Here is a 23679-nt window from a genome sequence, read left to right as displayed (position 1 = left end):
CCACATCCCTCCCAACAAAAATAAAATGAAACATACACTGCCTTTGCACCCTGTTTGCAGATTATTTTTTGTATGTAAAGTGATTTGAATAGTTATCTGTTTGTACATATAAATGATATATCCCAATAAAGTTTGTACAATAATAGAACGAAGATATGAAAATAAACAATACATTTAAAAAATTGTGTGTTTCTTTGTCAGGAGGTGGGCTAGAACTGATATCTCGTGCAAGATGAGCACCTCTCAAAAACAAAACTCGTCACCACGTGACTCATAACCATTGGACAATTTATTTCCGAATCCATAAGACAATTATTTTCCACTAATCTCCGTACCGCGGAAAATGTAAAGTATTCATAACATATACATTGAGATATAAATGAATTAATTTTAATAAGCATAATTAATAAATAACGGTTTCATGGTGTAGTGGTTATCACGTCTGCTTTACACGCAGAAGGTCGCGAGTTCAAGCCTCGCTGAAACCTTCATTTTTTTTTTATCCCATCGATAATAAAATGAAACACATCCGTTATTTATATACATTAAAGCAATAATTATACAGACACTTTTGCATAAAGAGTAATCTGAAAAAGCACCTTTCACATATTTCAAGTTGGCATCGAAGAGTGTTCTTTCTGAATGAAATGAAAATACATTCATAATTTCCTGCATAGAAATATTCAATTGCTATACACTTTAATTCCATTTTATATGTGCACTAAATCTTCCGATGAATAATTAGTATCAAAGTACCAATTATAAAGAGACATTAGTCTTTCTGCAATTTTCATTGACAAACAGTAGTATCATAAAAGCATTTCTTTATAGCTAATGACATTCATTTACACAAAACAAAATGATTAGAAATCATTGGATAGATTCAATTCTGGTAGAAATGTTTAGAAGGAAATAAAAACTCTGACAAACAATGCGCTTCTTCCTATCGGTTTCCTTCACCTGGTACTCCCTGGATCAGAGCAGGTAATAATTCACAGGTAATGTTTTCCGTGAAGAAATACAATTCCATAGTTGAACAATGTGTCCCTCTTGCACAAGTAGTAAAGGTGAAGATAACGAACAGTGATCAATCTCAACTCCTATAAGCAATGCAAAATAGAGAGTTGGGCAAACACGGACCCCTGGACACACCAGAGGTGGGATCAAGTGTCTAGGAGTAAGCATCCCCTCTCGACCGGTCACAACCACCGTGAACCCTCTATCTTGATGAAGTAAACGGAGTTATCCGTCAAACTAGTATGAACTCAAGTTTGTATTACCAGCCCCACCGAAGATAAATTGGTTACTGATAATCCCGAAGGTTACTACAGGTCATTATTGGCATTGAAGTTTAAGGGTATGGATGTGTTTTAATATTCATATTAGACTAGATGAAATCCCGCGCAAAAGCGGGAAATCACAAATAAATGATATTGCATAGAGGAAGGAATTTTTTAATGCTTGTTTGAATTGTTACGCACATGAATGGAATGAACGATATCAAATGAATTGAAGAACACTTTTTTAATGATTGAGTGCATTAATTATCTTATATTTATTGATATCGTATACAGTAAAAAAAAAAAAAAAAAAAAAAACACTTGATTTTAATATATTCTGATTATTAGGAAGTCACTTGAAGCTCCAAATTACATATTCCTTCTGTAACATAAATGATCTCTCTCCGTATTGGATAATGATTTTACGTATGCAGTATCATAATCCGTCATGCCGATAGCTGACCAAAGACAAAATGAACGGTCGTTCATAATTTCAAAATTTAAAACTCATTCTTGCGAATGTGTTTATAATGGTAGTTTTTTTTCCAGTGAGACAATTTAGGGGCAAAATTATGAATACACATCGTTTCTTCTCGTAAAATACAATAAAACATAACACACTATATGAATGTAGGGCTGGATCTAGGACTTTTTGAAAAGGGAGGGTGTTCTACCATTAAGTTTTAGTTTTCAAAGGGGAGGTCCACCCTCAAAAGGAGTGATTTTTACCCTTTTTAGCACACTTTCTTGACGAAAGAGAGTGGGGTCTGACCCCTTCTGGATCCGCCATTGGAATGACAAACAGAAAACCTGCTACATGTATATTTTGAACAGTGGTTTGATTTCTTGGACATGGTCAAGTAGTGTACAACCAAATTTTGGGAAAATGATTTAACTTTAGAGTTAGAAGGCGAAAACGTTCCAGAACAGTCCCTGACCATTCGATATTTGACATATTAGGCAGTTTTTCCACATTTTCCTTACTTTCATGATCTGTGTCATCACTAAACATGTTCAACCAAAATAAAATCTTTTTTGTGTTTATCCGTGTGTTTGCACATATAAAAAAACTATTAATAAATCATTACAAAAGGCTAGTCGTAACAGTGACTTCTATAATCACAGACAAAATTAAGAACATCGAAAATACCATATGAATATCGTGTTTAAGTTTCAGATCATTGGTTTCGGAAGAGGGTGTCCTTCGTTACATGAGATGTATATAAGTACTGTTATATAAATATTCATGAAATGATAAATATAGGCCTAGTCAAAACTATTATAACCATAACGTGCACTGAACACCTACACAATTTTATGCTGACCATGTTGCAAACCAATCGCAACTTCTCGGTTTGTCGAAAGGGCCCGGGAATGTGCGATTGGTTGTAGACGATATTGCCTCGCTTCGTTCTGGAAATTTCCATAAGGCTGATTGAAGACTAAAATCACGGATTGAAAAAACAAACAGGCATATTTTATTTATTGAACAATTATCAGAAATTATTTCTTCTATAAGATTAAAATCAAGCATCGATAAACAACGGATTTACTTCATATCGTATTATCTTAAGTTGTAATTTTAAAAAAAGAAAAGAAAAATGGTTTAGATCCGCCACTTTACTCTCATTTTTGTTATTTCAGGGTAGTTTATCGAGAATGAAAGTAGTTTTTTTTCTATTAAATTTTACATATCTACTAATAAAGTAAGATTCTGTTGTACGAGGGCGAGTCAATAAGTAACCAGCCTAACTTATTTCCGGTTGAGATCCACCTCTTCTTTTTCGATGTAATTGCCCTCTAGTGTTATTCACTTAGATCAACGGTGTTCAAGTGCCATCAGCTCAGAACTGAAGAAGTCAAGGTCCTTTCAATTGGCCCACTTCTCAACTGCCGTCACGACTTCTTCGTCAGACCGGAAATGACGTCCACGGATATCCTTTTTCAAGTTTGGGAATAGGAAGAAGTCGCTAGGAGCTGGGTCAGGCGAATAGGCAGAATGTAGCATTAATTCATACCCGTTTCGCTTTACAGCATCCTTTGCAAGTGTGGACTCTCGCATTGTCCTGTTGCAGCAAAACACCTTTAGATAGTTTACCTCGGCGTTTTTCATGGATGGCGGTTCTCAGCAGCTCTAGCAAGTTTGCATAGTACACTACAGTTATTGTACTTCTCTTGGGTAAAACGTCCAACATAATATAGCCTCTTGCGTCCCAAAATACTGTGGCCATCACCTTGCCAGCAGATGGTTGCGTCTTGAACTTCTTTGGCCTCGGCGATCCAGGCCCTACCCAATGACGACTCTGAGCGTTATTCTCTGGCTCATAGTAATGAAACCAAGTCTCATCTACAGTCACCATATGCAAAAGAAAATCACCTTTTGTCCTAAAACACTTCAGCAAAGCGCTGCATACTGATGCTCTGGTTGCCATTTGCTCATCGCTAAGGGATTTGGGGACCAAACGAGCTTGAGCATATCTAAACGATCATGTAAAATTGTTGAAACGCTACCATGTGAAATGCCTACTGCCTGTGCTATTTCCTCCTTCTGAATTCGCCTAGCGGAGTGTACCAGATCCCGAACTTTCTTACACATTTCTTCGTCGGTGGCATCTAGTGGGCGTCATCTTCTATAGACGTTCTACCGCGTTTGAATTATCCTACCCAGAATTTAACCTGAGTATAAGATGGTGCAGAAGACCCATAAACATCGGCTAACTCGTCGTGTATTCCTTGCCTGTTTTACCTTTTAAAACCAAGTACCGAATTATAGCACGGTGCTCAACTTTAGATAAAAAGCATGCCTTTGCATCACTAGCCATGTTTGACATTCAATATCTTATCAAAGAATGACTCGATACGCGTGCAATTTTATAACCAGGTATAAAACATGTATTGAAACAAGGCATGAAAATCGTGACCATCTCGGTCAATCAAAAATGGGATAGGCTCGTTACTTATTGACTCGCCCTCATAGCTTACGGACTTCACCACACACATGAAACAATATTAAAGTTGCAAGCAGTAACTCTGGATCAAACGTTTCGGAGTTTAGTGACAACATTTCTTAATTGACAAGTATAGATTCTAGTACTTAACGATATAAATACTGAGCATAAGATGGTGCAGAAGACCCATAAACATCGGCTAACTCGTCGTGTATTCCTTGCCTGTTTTACCTTTTAAAACCAAGTACCGAATTATAGCACGGTGCTCAACTTTAGATAAAAAGCATGCCTTTGCATCACTAGCCATGTTTGACATTCAATATCTTATCAAAGAATGACTCGATACGCGTGCAATTTTATAACCAGGTATAAAACATGTATTGAAACAAGGCATGAAAATCGTGACCATCTCGGTCAATCAGAAATGGGATAGGCTCGTTACTTACTGACTCGCCCTCATAGCTTACGGACTTCACCACACACATGAAACAATATTAAAGTTGCAAGCAGTAACTCTGGATCAAACGTTTCGGAGTTTAGTGACAACATTTTTTAATTGACAAGTATAGATTCTAGTACTTAACGATATAAATACTGAGCATAAGATGGTGCAGAAGACCCATAAACATCGGCTAACTCGTCGTGTATCCCTTGCCTGTTTTACCTTTTAAAAACAAGTACCAAATTATAGCACGGTGCTCAACTTTAGATGAAAAGCATGCCTTTGCATCACTAGCCATGTTTAACATTCAATAGCTTATCAAAGAATGACTCGATACGCGTGCAATTTTGTAACCAGGTATAAAACATGTATTGAAACAAGACATGAAAATCGTGACCGTCTCGGTCAATCAGAAATGGGATAGGCTGGTTACTTATTGACTCGCCCTCATAGCTTACGGACTTCACCACACATATGAAACAATATTAAAGTTGCAAGCAGTAACTCTGGATCAAACGTTTCGGGGTTTATTGGCAACATTTCTTAATTGATAAGTATTGATTCTAGTACTTAACGATATAAATACTGCGGTGTTCTATGAATGAAACCATAGTGGTTGGCATGTGTAATCCTGCCAAGTTTCAATAACATAATTATCAATACATCTACTCAAAAGGTATTTTGTATGTTTTCCTTCATTGGTCAATGTAGTCTGATCCTGTGTTTAACAGTTTATCAATATCGATCAACCTCCCTAATAAAATTTTCCACTTAGAGTTATCATTTCCAATTATTCTCCATATCCATGTTGATTTTAATCCCTTAATGCAAGGTGAAGATAACGAACAGTGATCAATCTCATAACTCCTACAAGCAATACAAAATAGATAGTTGGGCAAACACGGACCCCTGGACACACCAGAGGTGGGATCAGGTGCCTAGGAGGAGTAAGCATCCCCTGTTGACCGGTCACACCCGCCGTGAGCCCCATATCCTGATCAGGTAAACGGAGTTATCCGCAGTCAAAATCAGTGTGCCAAGAACGGCTTAACAATCGGTATGAAACACGTCAGACAGCATTTGACCCAATGATAGGTTGTATTGACGAACTAGATCGTTATAACGACTATAGAATTTGCGAAATGCTGACTTCAATCGAGACTGTTGAAATCCCTGTACCATCAACTTGTTTGTCAGCAGCTTACCTCGATTTAAAAACTGACTATACCCAGAACAAGCTCTTGCATATCGAATCAGTTGAAATATATAAACACCATATGCAGGTGATAATGGAATATTGCTACATAAATGTCATTCTTAGCCCACCATTTGTATAATCTTCCGTACTTACTTTCCGTTTAATTTTGTCAATACACAACAACTGTATTTGACTGCCATATAAAATGAAACAACAAATCATTTGGTTCTTTCAATGTGTTATCGGTAGGACTGGGTAAGGAAATAAATAAATGATTAAGCTATGATATAAGAAGTGATTTGATAAGTGTAATTTTTCCAACTGGTGTTAGGTTTCCTTTATAATTTTTTGTTATAGTTTAATCTATTTATTTTTGACGGATCCACATCATTGAGAGATATAAATTCAAATTCAAATGTTTTATTGACGATTACCAAACATGAGGCATACATCATAAATTAACATCATATACTAGTATATATAACATAATACACATTTTCAGATTAACCACAATTGTCCTGATTTCTCAATTCAGTGTACCTTAGATTAAAACAATCATTCAAATATTGACAAAAATATTTTGTAAATGTATAATTTTCAGGATTCATGAGGCTTTTTATGGAATTTGCATTGAAATCACCCAAATGTTCTGAATATTTATTCCTTAAGTGATCGTATTTTGTACAAAATAATAGGAAGTGTTTCTCATCCTCAACTTCATTCAAGCAGAATTTGCCAAATCTATTAGATCGTGGAATTGGAGGTGTACAGTATCTCCCAACCTCAATATTGAGGGATGTGCACTTAGTCTTAGTTTAGTGAGTAGAGATCTGTAATCTTTTGGTAAAGTAAATTTCAAATATTCTTGCAATTTAGAATTATAGTTATTGTATACTTGGCTATAAAATACAAGTTTTCCACAATTTGTTTGTTTTATGTTATCAAATTGATTACGTATTTTATTTTCATAATAGTTTCTTAATTCATTGCTAAATGTTTCATGGGAAATCTCTAAAGAGAAAAGTCCAATCATCTCTGCAATAACATTCAGTGATTTAGTCATGCTTGGACTAGTTTTTATATGAGATAACTTTTAATCCTCTTTAAAAGCATCAATTAACAATGGGTTATTATTTTTGGGATGCAAATTCCATATTTTTTAACCTACAGTAATATTTAAACATTGATTCATATATCTTAATGTGTAAAGGATATAGACCTAATTCCGAAAGTACTGCAACATTAGACGCTTTCTTATGAACACATAGTATGTCTTTCAAAATAGTATTTTGTACCTTCTCAAAAGGCAACTTGGATTGGCTATTGATGTCAATCTTAAAATCAGTAATCCAGATTTCAGATGAATATGTAGCAATAGGTAATATGAAAGCCTGATATATTTTAAGACATACTTGGACAGAAAGATCATTGGACGAATTTGGCTCCACTTGTTTGGCACGCTGTTTTTGGCTATATTTAGATCTAAAACTTCATAGTTATTTCGGATTTCAAACATTTCGGTTGAGCATCACTGAAGAGACATTATTTGTCGAAATGCGCATCTGGTGCATCAAAATTGGTACCGTATAAGTTTTACATTGTAAAAGGTATTTTAGATTTAATTGAATAATACGCCATTCTAGCTTTATCCTCAAGGCTAACACTTGTTTGTCTTAAACTTCCATTTGATGCAAATATTAATCTTAAATATTTATATTCATTAGTTATTTCAACAATATATCTTCCAAAATAAAAACAAAATGGTTCATTGTTAATCTTACTCTTTGGGAAAATCATAACTTTTGTCTTATCAAGATTTACATCCAGCTTCCAATGAAAGGTGAAGATAACGAACAGTGATCAATCTCATAATTCCTACAAGCAATACAAAATAGATAGTTGGGCAAACACGGACCCCTGAACACACCAGAGGTGGGATCAGGTGATTAGGAGGAGTAAGCATCCCCTGTCGACCGGTCACACCCGCCGTGAGCCCTATATCCTGTTCAGGTTCAGTCGAAATCAGTGTGCCAAGAACGACTTAACAATCGGTATGAAACACGTCAGACAGCATTTGACCCAATACGAGGTTGTATTGACGAACTAGATCGTTATAACGACCATAGAATTTGCGAAATGCTGACTTCAATCGAGACTGTTGAAGCTACTGTACCATCAACTTGTTTGTCAGTAGCTTACCTCGATTTAAAAACTGACTATACGCAGAACAAGCCTTGCATATCGAATCAGTTGAGAGATATAAACACCATATGCAAGTGATAATGGAATATTGCTACATAAATATGGGAAGTTGACGATGGAGAAGCTGAAATCATCCCGTTTGTCATACAGTTGAGTTGTCAGTTTGCCGTTAATGTCTACTTTCAATAAAATATCTAAGTATGAAGCAAAAGTGGACGACTCTGTGGTGTCCTTTATTTCGAGTTCAAATCGACATATGAATGAAAGTTATCATTGTTAATAGACAAAACGTCATCGAAATGTCGAATTGAAGGCCACAGCGAGAGATTTTTTCTTCTCACGTAGAAGTTTTTGAATAAATTCTGCTTCATATGAATATAGAAACAGGTCAGCTAACAAAGGAGCACAATTCGTGCCCATGGGAATTCCAACAGACTGTTGGAAGACCTGATCACCAACGACCACGAAGATATTGTCGATGAGGAACTCTAACATATTTTTTATTTCAACTTCAGAGTACTTGTGCGTGGAATCAGAGTGGTGTTTAACAAAGTAAGTTTTTGAATGACTGATCACTAGATATGAATGTTTCCGTTTTCCATTTTTGTTGAAGAAGCAACTGTCTATGATGTCAAAAAGTCTAGTCTTTAATTTATCGTGAGGAATGGTCGTGTATAGTGTTGAAAAGTCATAGGTTTTAATGTTATTGATTTGGGAAAAATTCTGCAATTTTTTGCAGTAATCCTGTAACCCATTTAGACAATGCTGGAGACCAGATGATGACTCTGAAATCAGTATTAAGTCGTCTGCAAAAAATAGATGATTAATAAGAGTTGTAATTAGTATTACAGGTTCTGTTTTCTCTAAATCTAAATATTCTTGAAAATCATCAATGAATATGTTGAAAAGTATAAATAGCATGCATGCGTTCTTTACCAAACCAGCTGAGTGTTGTCCACGTGTTTGTCTTAACATACCACGTGCTATTTTCCCACCAATTCTTGGATCGGTGCACATCTAACTACCATTTAGGGTTGGTTTTTACACATGATTCAGTACAGCGAATTCAGATGGAGGAAAGGTCCTTATTCCTATATCCAAAACATATTGGCACCATCTCTTTCTTTCCGACCACGTGTGACGAAAGCAAGCGCGAAGCATAACTGAGACAAATAAGGCCAAGCGAAAATGTTTGACAGCTAAATTAGGTAAGAATTAACTTAAATTGTTGACCCGTTCCTTTAATCTAAGATGAAATTAAATACTTTACTTTGCTATTTTATATATCTCTATTATAAACCATGTTACTTTGGAAACTAAATATCAATACGCATGAATCTTTAATATTTTTCAAAGAGAAATGCAATTCATCAGTCAGGTGAGCAATATGGCTCATGGACCTTCTGTACAAGTATCGAGTTGAATAGTAATAATCTAAATGATATATAATTATGAAACCTACATCAATGGTTTCATAGTGTAGTGGTTATCACGTCTGCTTCACACGCAGAAGGTCGCGAGTTCGAACCTCGCTGAAACCTTCGTGGGTTTTTTCTCTCGTTTATTTCCTTTTCTTTCCGACCATCAATGTAATCAAACCCAAGAAGTCTCTCTGTGCTGCTTACTTTAGAAGTCTCTCTGTGCTGCTTACTTTAGAAGTCTCTCTGTGCTCCTTACTTTAGAAGTCTCTCTGTGCTGCTTACTTTAAAAGTCTCTCTGTGCTGCTTATTTTAGAAGTCTCTCTGTGCTGCTTACTTTAGAAGTCTCTCTGTGCCGCTTACTTTAGAAGTCTCTCTGTGCTGCTTACTTTAGAAGTCTCTCTGTGCTGCTTACAGAGTCTTGATAGGATACTTTTTGGATATATTGTGTTGTAATCCTAGAGGAGATTTCTATAATCACATCAAAGTATTAGAAGAACGTAGCAACTACAAATTATAATATAAGCGGGCTAACATCTACCTATTATGAATAAATTTATCAGTGATAAACTCCATGTCATATTGACATCTATGACATCAAATTACAACCACTACCGATAGCAACAATAATGACATCAAATTACAATCACTACCGATATCAATACCTATGACCACTAGCGATATCAAATTACAACCACTAGCGATATCAATACCTATTACCACTATCGATATCAAATTACAGCCACTAGCCACGGGCACTGGAAGTTAATGTAAATATATAGTATGTACATGTATAAAAAAGGAAGGGTAGGACACTCTTTTTGAGGCAAATTCGGGTTTGGGTTATTGTGGGCGTTTCTCAAACGGCCTGACGCGATGAATCGTTCACATATACCTTACTTTCAATATATGTACGGTTTCTTTCCGTTCCAATGCCGTTCATTCGAAGAAAAAGATGTTTTTACACCTCCAAGTGCCTAAGAATTTCGCTAGACTGTCTTACTTCCGGTTTAATCGCACTGAATCGAAAGGTAAGTTGTGATTGGTCAATGTGATAAACATTAATAAGTGTATGTCATATTCTTATTGGTTGTGAAATAATGATAAGAATATTTGAACTATAAAAACAAACATGGCTCATGTACTTAACCACTAGTCTCTAACACCATCATGAAGTAATAATCCTGAGAATTATTTTCTCTACATATGTATTTATGGATTAGATAACGTGTGTCAATTCAGACTTCAATTTTATTATTGACCTATGAGCCTCGCTGGAACCTAACATTTTTTATCCCACATCTTCCCCAACAAAAATAAAATGAAACAGACACTGTCTTTGTACAGGTAAAACGTGTGTTTGTTTTTGAATGTCAGCGTTTGTTATTTTTACAGCCAATTCTTGGTTGGTTGTAAAAAGTTATTCGTGCGTATCAAAGTTTACCTGAGTACAGGTTTAAAGTGGTGAAATCATTCGAGAATTCGCTGCCCATCGTGTAATAGACCCCCACCCACCCACCCTTCTTTTAACATTTCATGTATTTAACATTGTTATTGACATTACGTTTTTTCTATCGTAGAATGTTGAATGAAATGAAGATAAAGATTTATACATGTACATGTGTTTATACATGTACATTTGAATAGAGTAATAAAGTTTGTTGTACTCGCGGAGGCGAGCTGTTCCTAGATATTGTGTTAGAGTTTTAGTTTATAAATAATTTATGTTTGTTTGAAAAGGTTTGAAAAGGTGAATTAGAACATAAGTTTGTATATGAAGTGATGCGAATAGTTACCTGTTAGTAAATATATAATTTCATCCACACACTTCTTGTGGACAGAGAAGAGTGCTCGTTCTAAAGAGGGTGTTGCAACGAAACGGGAACTTTCCCTAATCGGAGCTCCGTGCCAGCACTTCTGACGTAGAACTGACCTTCATCCATAATCATACTTTTATTGCGTATTTGCCATTTAAATAGCTGTAGGATTCCTCAGTACTAAGGACAAGCCTAATACATTCTATGTGTCAATACATGATAAACATAATTTTTGAAATCGTGAAAATTATTCAAAAACTTCTACGTGAGAAGAACAAATTTCTTGCCGTGGCCTTCAATTCGACATTTAGATATATCGACGACGTTTTATCTATTAACAATAATAATTTTCATTGACATTGACAATGATTTATTTGCATTTTAAAGCACAATAACAATTATATTGGCAAAGGCACATTTCATTCATATGTCGATTCGATATATCCCTGTGAGCTCGAAATAAAAGACACCACAGAGTCGTCCACTTCTGCTTCATACTTAGATATTTTATTGAAAGTAGATATTAACGGCAAACTAACAACTCAACTTTATGACAAACGGGATGATTTCAGCTTCTCCATCGTCAACTTCCCTTATTTATGTAGCAATATTCCATTACCACCTGCATATGGTGTTTATATCTCTCAACTGATTCGATACGCAAGAGCTTGTTTTGCGTATGGTCAGTTTTTTAATCGAGGCAAGCTACTGACAAACAAGTTGGTGGTACAGGGGTTTGAACAGTCTCGATTAAAGTCAGCATTTCGCAAATTCTATGGTCGTTATAACGATCTAGTTTGCCAGTACAACCTATCATTGGGTCAAATGCTATCTGACGTGTTTCATACCGATTGTGAGGTCGTTCTTGGCACAGTGAATTTGACTTACGGATAACTCCGTTTACCTGATCAAAATATAGGGCTCACGGTGGGTGTGACCGATCGACAGGAGATGATTACTCCTCCTAGGAACCTGATCCCACCTGTAGTATATCCAGGAGTCCGTGATTACCCAACTCTCTATTTTGTATTGCTTATAGGAGTTATAAGATTGATCACTGTTTGTTATCTTCATCTTTCATACAGTTTGTATAATGTATACGGTTACATGTTACGAGTGTATCAAATATTTAATATTCTATACTACTACAGTCTAAAAGCTCTTAAACTCGTATTTATCATTGTCTACAATCAACAGATGGCAACTGTTCATGACGCTGACCACAAAACAAAATATGGGAAGTTTAATACGCATTAATAAATTTCAACATAATTCGAAGTGCATACACCGGTAAAAATTGATTCACCATAGCAATTTACTACTGGAATACATATCATCTCCACTCAAACAATTTAATGGTTATTTACCTTGTTTGGCCTTTATTGTATTGTAGTGTTGCATACGTATGACAATAATTACTCATTTAGTCAATGATTGAGAGTAAGGGAGAGAGGAAGGGGGGAGGTGGGTAGACTAGCTATGTGTCAGCTACTGTTTGGGATACCATCATTTCACAAACATTACGTCCACAGAAACCCTAAAGATAGATAGAGAGAGAGAGAGAGAGAGAGAGAGAGAGAGAGAGAGAGAGAAAGAGAGAGGAGGGGGGTAGACTTCGTGTCAGCTTCTGTTTGGAATACCACCATTACACAAACACTACAGCCACAGAAACCCTACAGACGGTCCATATTGAGGGATATTGCTTGATTTAAACTCGAAATATTTTGGCTAATTTTTGTTAATACACGTCTTTTAAATTTATTTTCAAAAATGTTTGAATCAAGACCTACGTTCCAATTGGTTTTATCATATATTTGAATAAAATATATCGATCTTTCATGCAACACCTTCAGGGAAATTAACATGAGACGCGCAACACTTTCTTTCATAAATATTTGTTTTGATTTTCTCGGTAAAAATACCTGAAATTTTCTGATCATTAAATCTTTTGAGCTTTTATAGACACTGGTCTTCCTGAAATGTACACTGACAATCAGTAGTATCATAAAAGTTTGTGTTCATAGCTAATGACATTAATTTACACAAAACGAAATGACCAGAAAACATTGGATTGATTCAAGAACGGTAGAAATGTTTCTCGGACATTAATTTACACAAAACGAAATGACCAGAAAACATTGGATTGATTCAAGAACCAGAAATGTTTCTCGGACATTAATTTACACAAAACGAAATGACCAGAAAACATTGGATTGATTCAAGAACGGTAGAAATGTTTCTCGGACATTAATTTACACAAAACGAAATGACCAGAAAACATTGGATTGATTCAAGAACGGTAGAAATGTTTCGAAGGAAACAAAATCACTGACAACCAGAGTTTCTTTCTACCAGTGTATACATGTCTAAGAAAACCTTCATGTAAATTTAAACTTTTCTGACCCAGTGGTTCTTTTAAAAGAACAAGATTTTAAAAGACGTGTCCTATATACTATGATCCTTTATTGTGGCCCCAATCTACGCCTGGGGGTCACAGTACGAACAAACATAAATCTAGACAACGTCAGGAAGTTTTCTTGTAAAATTCAACTTTCTGCCGCAGTGGTTCTTCAGAACATTTTTCACAAAGCATTTGTGTAAATAAACAAAAAACACCAGTCAAATCGTATGCGAGTGCTGTCATGCCTAAAAATCAAACGGAAATTAACCCGCAATCTCTCAATGCTACTTGTCATGATTCAACAAACTCATCAAACACACTCAACAAAACCATCCAAGAGAAAATAAACTTAATCCGAAATCAGACTGATAAATCCGAGAGGGATTCAACCATCGATTTAGTTGAACAAGTTTCCCTGCCAGACGAAGCACAGGTAAAATCGTCACGGTCTAGGAAGGATACACTACCCGAACACACACATGACAGTCGAATGGGAACAGGAGACAAAACCAATAGGTTGTTTAGGTCAGTACAATACAATGGACGAGCCTGTGTTATAGCCGTAGATGACCATGCCAAAACAGCTAATCAAAACACAAAAGAAAAAGACGTATTTTTTGGAGTGACGTTTAAAAAAACTGCGAGATATTATTTATCAGGGATCAACAGGGAATCAACAAACTCTGGTATCCAAAACTACATCCAAAACAAGGGGGTCAAAATTTCACATTTTGTACTTTTCAAACCAAAAGGACGTTTTCTTTCGGCAAAATTAAATGTTTCTGCACAACATTCAGACCTAGTGGAAAATCCCGATTTCTGGCCACAAGGTGTACGATGTCAACAGTGGCTTTGCGAACGTCGATGGGAAGAGAAATGTGGGTCAAACCATCAGAGTGATGATTGGTAAAGTGAAACCAATAAACTACAACAGAGAATGACATTATATTATTATGATAAAGTTACTTAACTTTTTGTCACTTTATTTGCCTCTAATAACCATCATGCGTGTGCTAACATGGAATGTAAGAGGCGCTATGTCTTCAACTATGTGTTTGTCATCTCTATTAGACAATACAAAATGCGATATAGCTGTTATATCAGAACACAAGCTTAAAAATCAACACAACGGTAAAATGTATTTAGATACCATTCACAAATGAATATTTCAGCATTGTCAAAGTAGATACCAATGATACATATACAGAAGGCAATAGTTATTTCATTGGCTAGGGTGGTGTTGCATTTTTGATCAGAAAATCACTTGTGTATACAGTTAAAGAAATTCATGTTGACTCAAAGAGAGTTATAGGACTGGAACTGAAATGTGGTAAGGAAAATGTTTATATTTTTGGAGTTTATTTACCAGCAGATAGCAACATAGATTCTTATATTGACGAACTTAATATTGTTGAAAGTTTGTACAATTATTACAAAGAATGATAGCAGGTGACTTTAATAGTAGTTGCATTAGTTCATTACATACAAATGCAAACAAACATGATATTTTTTCTAGCTTTATGATCCGCTGTGGTATTAGTATTCCTACTGTTCATTTTGATATTTGTGGTGAAAAGTTTACTTTTACTCCAAAACGCACAATGTTAGACTATGTTTTATTTCACCAATGTTTAACAAACAAACTTGTTTTGTACAAAGTATATAAGGAGGGTTTTTTCTCAAGTACTTCTGATCATTTAGCTGTGTTTGTGGAGCTAGAAATTCGTCATACAAACCTTTTCTTAGCTCGCCCTAACTTACAAATACCGGCATGGCATAAGGCAACCTCCGACAACATTGTACTATATATAAGACACGGAACGATGCTTCCTTAGAGAAACTGCAAACTCGTCAAATTCAATCTGACTCCGACACAAATTCATTCTTTGACGACCTCATCCAAATTCTCCTAAACAATGCAGCATGTAGTATACCTCATTCTAATTTTAATCCACACACACGCCCCGGATGGACAAAAGAGATCAAAGACCTCCATGCAAACGAGAGGAGACTACTTCGCATCTGGATATCAGAGGGAAGACCAAGAGGAATGACTCACGATTCATACCGGCAATATAAACGCGCCAAAAGACAATTTCGAATTGCATTAGATACGGAGTATGAGCACCATATGAAAGAGGTCTATCGTGAACTGGACTCTGCAGCTGAATGCGATATTCGTTTATTTTGGAAGCTTGTAAAACAACGAAAGAAGAGAACCACACGAACCTATCCAGAAATCCATGATGATAACGGAAATGTGTACAACGACCCCAAAAGCATCGCAGAGGCCTTTGCCAAACATTATGAACACATATACACTCCATCTGAAAATGATATATTTGATAAACAATTTCATCAGGACATCGAAGATACATATAAACAAATAGAATCACATTGCTCCAAAACATCAGGTGGCATTCCCGGTGGTCCAATTGTTTTTGATGACATTTTCCCCGATTATCAACAAACTAAAAAGAAGGAAAGCCCCAGGCCCAGATCAAATTACATATGAACATATAATATTTGGAAGAAATGGATTAACATCATGCATTATCAAACTATTTAATTCGATCATATCTCAGGACAAGATACCATCTGCTTGGAAGCAAGGACTCATTGTTCCCTTATATAAAGCAGGAGACAAACCTAAAACATCCCCAAATAGCTACAGACCGGTTACCCTATTGCCATGCTTCCTTAAAATTTTCGAAAGTGTCTTGAATGACCGAATCTCAAAGTTTATTCTTCACAATCATTCCTTTCCTAATAAACAGCAACAGGGATTCCAAGAGAAACTAGGTTGCCTAACTGCGTCTTTCAATTTAAAAGAGACAATTACAACTTAGAACAAGGTAGCCATGTCTATGTAGGTTTTTTAGATAGCTCCAAAGCATTTGACACTGTCTGGCGACATGGTCTACTCTACAAACTGCACAAGTTAGGTGTAAATGGCAAATGCTGGTCGATTATTAATGATTGTCATATAAATACATCCAGCTCCGTTGTTGTAAATCAAACACAATCAAGATGGTTCAATGTGCTACAGGGTGTACGTCAAGGTGGTGTGTTGTCCTCATTCTTATATTTGGTATTCATTGATGAATCAATTGATACCTTAGAACATTGCTCTACTTGTACAAAGCTATTAAATGTAGCAAGTAACTGTCCCACATTGGCAAATGATATTTCTTTGATAGGCCTAACACCAATCTCTTTGCAAAGTATGTTAAACATAGCAAACGAATATTTTTAAAAATATGGCAATTCAAATTCAACGCTGACAAATCCTGTATACTGCAGTTCCGTTCCAAAAGCAGACATACTAACCAGGATTTCATATGGACTCTAGGGGAAAAAACTATATCCTGTGTGGACTCACATACTCATTTGGGTATAATTGTGAATAATAAAGGATCTCTGTCAGACCATATCAAGAATGCCTGTAGGAAAGGGAAAAATTCATTCTACGCCTTAACAGATATCGGCTCTCCATATCTCAACCCTTTATCACTGTCAAAACTGTACAAATCCGTTGTGCTACCTTCTGTTCTGTACCATTGTGAACTTTGTAACAACATGTCAACAGCAGATTCTCAACGTCTCAAAGTGTTTCAACATTCTATTTGTAAATCGGCGCAGAATCTCCCGCGCCAAACACGATCTGACATGTGCGAAAGTCTTTTCAACGTTATTCCAATCTCAGTGGAAATAGACGCACGGAAACTTCTGTTCTTTGGTCGTTTATGTCGGATGTCCAGTCAAGCTCTCCCGAAACAAACTTTTTTCTAATTAGACTTTTTTCATACTTAGTGAGATTAACAAATAACCAAGTAGGATTTATACCTGACGTCGTCCAACTCCTGACCATATATAACCTCATTGACTACTTACATCAGTGGATAGAGAACGGTTCCTTTCCTTCCAAACAATCCTGGAAAACTTTTGTACGCTCTGCTACCACCAGAACTCACAGAGAAATGCGATACCTGAGAATGTCTTCTCACGATTTCTAACAATTTTTAACGGGCGTCAACCCTCATCATTTTGGTGCATACCTAATAATTGTTTCGAAATTCGATTGTGCAAACTGATTACTGATCAACGTCGAGATTCCCCGGATTATTGTCAGCTGTGTGGTGTGTGTTTCCTAAATCTATTTACACATATTGTTTGTTCGTGCTCAATAACTGCCGACATTCGAGGTAATTGGTGGAATGACATCACAAACAACCATTGCATTGATCTCTCTGCAGAACTGTGTGGCCTTACAGACAAAGATCTATACTGTATTCTCCTGGGTCGTATACCAAATACTAATTTAGATCCTTGTGAACTTGAGGTTTTTCAAATTAAAAACTTCAATTTTTTAAGCAACGCTACAGCCACATATCAGCGTTACATACGTCATCTGCCAGTGATGGCTAACTAATCACTCAACCGATCTTGTCAGTCTGTATGAAAATATTTTTTTTTTCTATCTTCTGTATCTGTTCATTGTATATATCATCATCATCACTCTGCTTATTATCATTTTGTTTTCCTCTATATTTTGTCATATATATGTAATTGCATGTAATTAATATATCTATATTCAATCCCATAATGGGGAAATAAAGAATGAATGAATGAATGAATGACATTGATCTTTTTCTCTAAAATTACCATGAGCAATATGTCCAATGAACATGCAACTTATTGTAAGTTAATCCTAGCGTAAATTCAAAGTTCACAGCATGATCTCAGAATTTCAGGGTGGAAAATTGCTCGAGAATTGAAGTTTTATAGGCTATGGGAGAAATTGTTAGAAGATCGTTTTCTGAAAAATGGAAGAGAAAAAATCTTTTAAAATGTAACTCCCTACTCTACTCGCATTATTATTTGATAACAGTTTAAAATGTGTATTTTCTTGAGGTCGATCTTTCTGGCTTTTAAATAGGTGAACGTGAAAAGACATACAGTATATCTGAAGTCTAGGTCTTTGAGTGAAATATTACAATACTTAATCGCCAAGTTTTATCTGGGGGGAAAAGGTCAAAAACCTATTGTGGTATATAATACGCACCCCTTTCTGGCACAAAAATTCTCTTTAAAAAGTGCGTATTACATCCGGCAAAATACGATATTTCTCTTTATTAGAGATAAAACTACTAAATTATCAAATAAAATATATAGGTCATCCAACTTTTTAAGATGCAAGACATATGTCACATCCAAAATCATACATCAACGTCAGAAAATTGCAAATCTTAAAAACAGCATTACACGTCACAAGAGGGTGGAACAACTTTAATCAATATCGAAGCAGCATCATATAGTGTAGATTCAAGTTTGTTATTGACACTCCTATGGTCGGAGGAGGTAATAATCCACAGTTAAATTTTCCATGAGGAAATGCAATTATTCAGGTGAGGGATGTGCCTCGTGGAACCCATGTACAAGTATATTGATTTAGATATCATATAAAGATTATTTAAAGTGCTATGGAGAGGTTTATAGGTTTCATGGTGTAGTGGTTATCACGTCTGCTTAACACGCAGAAGGTCGCGAGTTCGAGCCTCGCTGAAACCTAATATTTTTCCCCCACATCTCTCTCAACAAAAATAAAATGAAACAGACACTGCCTTTGTACCTCGTATACAGATTATTTTGAATATGAAATGATCTGAATAGTTACCTGTTGGTAGTTACATATTTCTATCTAGAGAATGTCGTTCTAGATCTATTTTCTAATTTTCATGGTAATATTTTAAATACTATTCGCACTGAAATTTCTATTATTAAAAGCTTTGATGACTAATTACCTGTAACATACCTACAATTTCTAGGCACATTGGTCTTTCTGAATTTTTCATTATCGTGAAAACATTTTAGCTAAATGTAATGACATTACAAAATGATCAAAATTCATTGGTTGTTGAAATATTCCGTATAAAACAATATACAGATGTAAGTCACAAACAAACTACCTGTGTGTGTTTATACATCACGTGTTGGTCTATGTACAGTGTGTATATCGGGAAGGACCTGATGTTAATCAGATTGCGGCTGTATGGAGGGCCTCCTCCTCCTATCCTCTTCGTGCCCACTGACACATAAGGCCCTAATACACTGCCTCCACCTGCCTCTGTTTAGTGCACGATTGTCTGCGAAATCTAGATCTTTCATTTTTGTAGTGAAGTTCCACGTTATCCCTGTTGGTTCTATTTCTGTATTTCTTTTCATTATGTATTATTATTCATTATGTATTATTATTATGTATTATTATTCATTATGTATTATTATTCATTATGTATTATTATTTATTATGTATTATTATTCATTATGTATATTCATTATGTATTATTATTCATTATATATTATTATTCATTATGTATTATTATTATTTATTATGTATTATTATTATTCATTATGTATTATTATTCATTATGTATTATTATTATTATTCATTATGTATTATTATTTATTATGTATTATTATTCATTATGTATTATTATTATTCATTATGTATTATTATTCATTATGTATTATTATTCATTATGTATCATTATTCATTATGTATTATTATTCATTATGTATTATTTATGGAGTGCCTATGTAACATAAACTTTAATAAATGAAGATATATGTTTACTTATTTCAAGATATCCTCAATTTATTTTATTTGCGCAACAATTCAATTAAAAGTCTCCTCAAATAATTAAAATGATGTAATCAATTCTGAATTATTGCACCCATTAATTGAATTGTTGGTAGCATTAATCATTCTGCTGAATTGATTAGTTTGTATCCCCTCATCATTTCTGAAGATCCCATGTCAATCAATCCCGGTTCTACAGTCATACCAGTTTTTAAGTTCAAAGTCGAGGTCACTGGAGTCACTTGACCTTGATACTAGTTCGTAGAACCTATAATCATTCCAACCGGTCGCGGTTTCTCGGCGCTTAAAGGACACATCTCGTGTTTTCAAAGTATACATTACATGCATTTCGTCTTCTTTATGTTTATAGTAATTAATTCTAATAGTTCGTTCGCCGAAATTTTGCGATAATTAACCACAATACAGACTTAAACCTAAGCCCCGATTTAAAAAAAGTCTAGTTAATTAGGTAGGTAGTCACGTGGTACAGTGACGTCACATGCGCCCTTCGGATTGTGAAAGTACTGCGAGATATTATTAAAAACTCAACTTTTAGGGGCCTAATTTATCTACCATGGGCAACATTTGAATCGATGTTGACAAATTTTCCGAGTTTTATATGTTTTCGCCACCAGTGCACACATATAACGATGTAAATACCCAAATATAGCGAGTAAAGCGTGTATGAAATCGGCAATATTGTGAGTAAATAATTTTTATATGGGTCGCTGTCTACAAGCTGTTTGGTGATGTTATTCCTTTATACATCTGTAATTGGCGCTGTTTTTCTAAAATAAACAGTGCAATCATTATTTATTTTTTGGATTAGACAAATTATAATACGTTAAATTGGTGACAACTAGGCCGGGCCCTATGCCAAGCTATTGACACGAGTGCATTCGGAAAGAAAGAAAAAGACAACACACACACACAAATCAATAAAAATAATCAAATTTAAAGTGGTAATCACATTATTTTATTTTGATAAAGCAATCTTATTACTATTTTTGAATTGTGATCTGCACGTTATTAGGAATTACAAAGTGGGGGCACGGCGTTAAATTACGGACGCACTCAAGATGCTACGAGTTCAATACGGAAATATTTTTTATGTTAGGAAATACAATATTCTATTATTTGTATAATTAAAAGTTCAATTATTTTGTATCTTTATTTTTTTTTTTTTTTTGTAAAGCTACCAGTTGGTAGAAGTTACATTGTATCGTCGATACATATATGTTGTTACAAGGTGAAGGTCAGTTGATCCGAGTGGTTATTGAATTTGAAGAGCAAAACAGAAGTGCTTATAGCTTCGATATATCCATTTTCTCGCAGTTTATCAGGGTCTCTGTCCAAGCGGTTTTTGAACAGGTGACTGGGTGTGTTTTTAAGGTAAAGTTCCTGCTCCAACAAAAAAATTATCCACGTCTTCTTTCTCGTACCATCCTTCGAAAAATTGAAAAATACTCAGTCTAAATCCTTTCTACCAACAACTAGTACACCCGAGCACGGCACAAAACATCTTAATGCATTATTATTTACTAGCCGTTAACGTGATAATTGGTTTTTTGTCGATTAAATCCAATCTGTTTATGAAATGGATGTTTTCAAACCCGAGGACGCATATGACGTCACACATAATGGCGCGTAAACTAGCGAAAGAAAATATGCATATCGCAAGATTTGAATTTCATCGCTTTCAAACTCGCAAACTACGCAAAATATTTCATTTAAAACACATTTAAAGTAGTTTTAGGCATAAAAAATTAATTTTGCTGAAAAAATGAAAAAGTTTAGAAACATGCGTTGTGTCTTCGCTTCGTAACAGGTGTAGCGGTGATCGCGGTCGCTGGTGCTCAGGGTCGCTCTAAATATAGCGGTAGCCCTGCTGTTCGACGCTCGCATAATTCGACCCATAGGTAATTGTAAACATTTTATATGGTTGTAATCAGCAATTAGTGTGAAGTTTGGTGATGGAAAAAAAACCAAAAGACAATAAAACAATTGGTATTATTGAATTATTTTGTTTTAAAAACCAGAAAATGCTTTGGTTTTTAATTCTACATCTGAAATTGTGATCGGCATATGAACTTCATTTATGCACATATTTTAATAAGAAGACGTGCATTTTAACTAATATATTAAATTATATAACTAGTGCAGCTCCTTTAGCAAAAATATCAACAGAAACTTACTAATAATTATTCATTTTACATGCAAGAATCATCGAGATCGGCATCCCACCAATGTCGTCCTGTACTCGAGCGATCGAGTCTCGACTGATTTATATCATGATTATGATAACAATACCTTGAAAGTAAGATAGTGGTTTAAAAAGAAAAAGTAAATAATATTAAATTAATTATCTAGTTCAAATCAAACCGCCACCCATTTGCACCTTGTGCAACTTTTACAGACCATACCCTAGTCAGTTCTGACAAAATATGAAACGGTCATTCTGAAGAGCGACCCCAGACACCGACGCTCATAATTAATTCAAAATAATTATTTTCCCCATTTTTTCTCTCCTGAATTCTGAAACTACACTTAAATTAGCCTATTTCAAATCAAACCGCCACCCATTTGCACCTTGTGCAACTTTTACAGACCATACCCTAGTCAGTTCTGACAAAATATGAAACGGTCATTCTGAAGAGCGACCCCAGACACCGACGCTCATAATTAATTCAAAATAATCATTTTCTCCATTTTTTCTCTCCCGAATTCTGAAACTACACTTAAATTATCTAGTTCAAATCAAACCGCCACCCATTTGCACCTTGTGCAACTTTTACAGACCATACCCTAGTTAGTTCTGACAAAATATGAAACGGTCATTCTGAAGAGCGACCCCAGACACCGACGCTCATAATTAATTCAAAATAATTATGTTCCCCATTTTTTCTCTCCTGAATTCTGAAACTACACTTAAATTATCTATTTCAAATCAAACCGCCACCCATTTGCACCTTGTGCAACTTTTACAGACCATACCCTAATCAGTTCTGACAAAATATGAAGCATGTTTTATTACAATATTTTAAAAAGAAGTTATAGTTTCACACAAATCTCTTGGTAGAAAGTTACATACACTTTCTCTTAATGAAAATATGAAATAAAATTAATCATTGACCACACACATTTTTAGAAAATTAGATTTTTCTTATTTATACAAAGGGCAGACAACTCTTCTAACAAGAGGCCCATGGGCCACATCGCTCACCTGAGTCACCTTGGTCCATATCAGAAGATTTTCCATATCTATTTGCATGTAAAACCGTAGTCCTTATTATGGCCCCAAACCTTCCCCTGGAGGCCATGGTTTTTGCAAAC

General features: G+C 35.3%; 3 non-coding genes across 3 annotated transcripts; all 3 read left to right on the top strand.

Annotated features, from left to right (window-relative positions):
- The first annotated feature begins 415 nt into the window (after positions 1 to 415).
- On the top strand, positions 416 to 488 carry Trnav-uac (transfer RNA valine (anticodon UAC)). Its single transcript has one exon. It is a non-coding gene; the product is annotated as a tRNA-Val (tRNA).
- A 9050-nt stretch (positions 489 to 9538) lies between these two features.
- Positions 9539 to 9611, top strand: Trnav-cac (transfer RNA valine (anticodon CAC)). The gene has a single exon. It is a non-coding gene; the product is annotated as a tRNA-Val (tRNA).
- A 9593-nt stretch (positions 9612 to 19204) lies between these two features.
- Trnav-aac (transfer RNA valine (anticodon AAC)) lies at positions 19205 to 19277 on the top strand. The gene has a single exon. It is a non-coding gene; the product is annotated as a tRNA-Val (tRNA).
- Positions 19278 to 23679: the final 4402 nt, after the last annotated feature.

The sequence above is a fragment of the Ostrea edulis genome, chromosome 2 (assembly GCF_947568905.1).
Source record: "Ostrea edulis chromosome 2, xbOstEdul1.1, whole genome shotgun sequence".
Taxonomy (NCBI): domain Eukaryota; kingdom Metazoa; phylum Mollusca; class Bivalvia; order Ostreida; family Ostreidae; genus Ostrea; species Ostrea edulis.
This window is presented reverse-complemented; position numbering and strand designations above follow the sequence as displayed.